The sequence below is a fragment of the Gavialis gangeticus genome, unplaced genomic scaffold, assembly GCF_001723915.1.
Source record: "Gavialis gangeticus isolate Ggan-Ray unplaced genomic scaffold, GavGan_comp1, whole genome shotgun sequence".
NCBI classification, from domain to species: Eukaryota; Metazoa; Chordata; order Crocodylia; family Gavialidae; genus Gavialis; species Gavialis gangeticus.
In genome coordinates, this window is record NW_017729033.1 from 25,022,587 (window position 1) to 25,023,195 (window position 609).

The following is a 609-nucleotide window of genomic DNA, read 5'->3' on the forward strand; positions in this document are numbered from 1 at the left end:
CTCCGCCAAATCAAATCAGTGACCAAAGCTTCACACAGCCCTACTTCTGCATAGTTCTTTTACCTGGTACATATATGGATCTACAGAGATCTGGACCTCAGTGTTTAATGTGCTTTCTGGGAAGATGGGTTATTCCGTGTCAAGCTCTACTTCACAGCACTTGGCCCAGATTCTTTCTTTAGGAAGTTCAGCCCTTCAAGGTCAAATAATTTATCACTGAATAAATACACCACTCTTACCCTGATTGAATAGCCCTTATTCCACAGTTGTCTCATTGAGCTCAGTGACATATGAAATGATTTGTTCTGGCCAAAAACAACATGCCTATTAGTTAGAATTATTCACTGGAATTATTTTACCATGATTCTGCATTTTAATAAAGGAAGAATACACTTTTGCACTAGTTTCCTTTCTGTGTTTTAAAGAAGTATCATGACTAGTCAAAAATGGATGGAATAGGTCATTTAAAAATTGCAATTTTATCAGAATCAAAATGTTGATTTAAATTCAATTTTCAATTAAGAAAAAGCAATATACACATTGTTTTTAACAATGCCAAGGATTTCAGCTAGATTTTAATATATCAAATAGTAACTCAATATTATACTG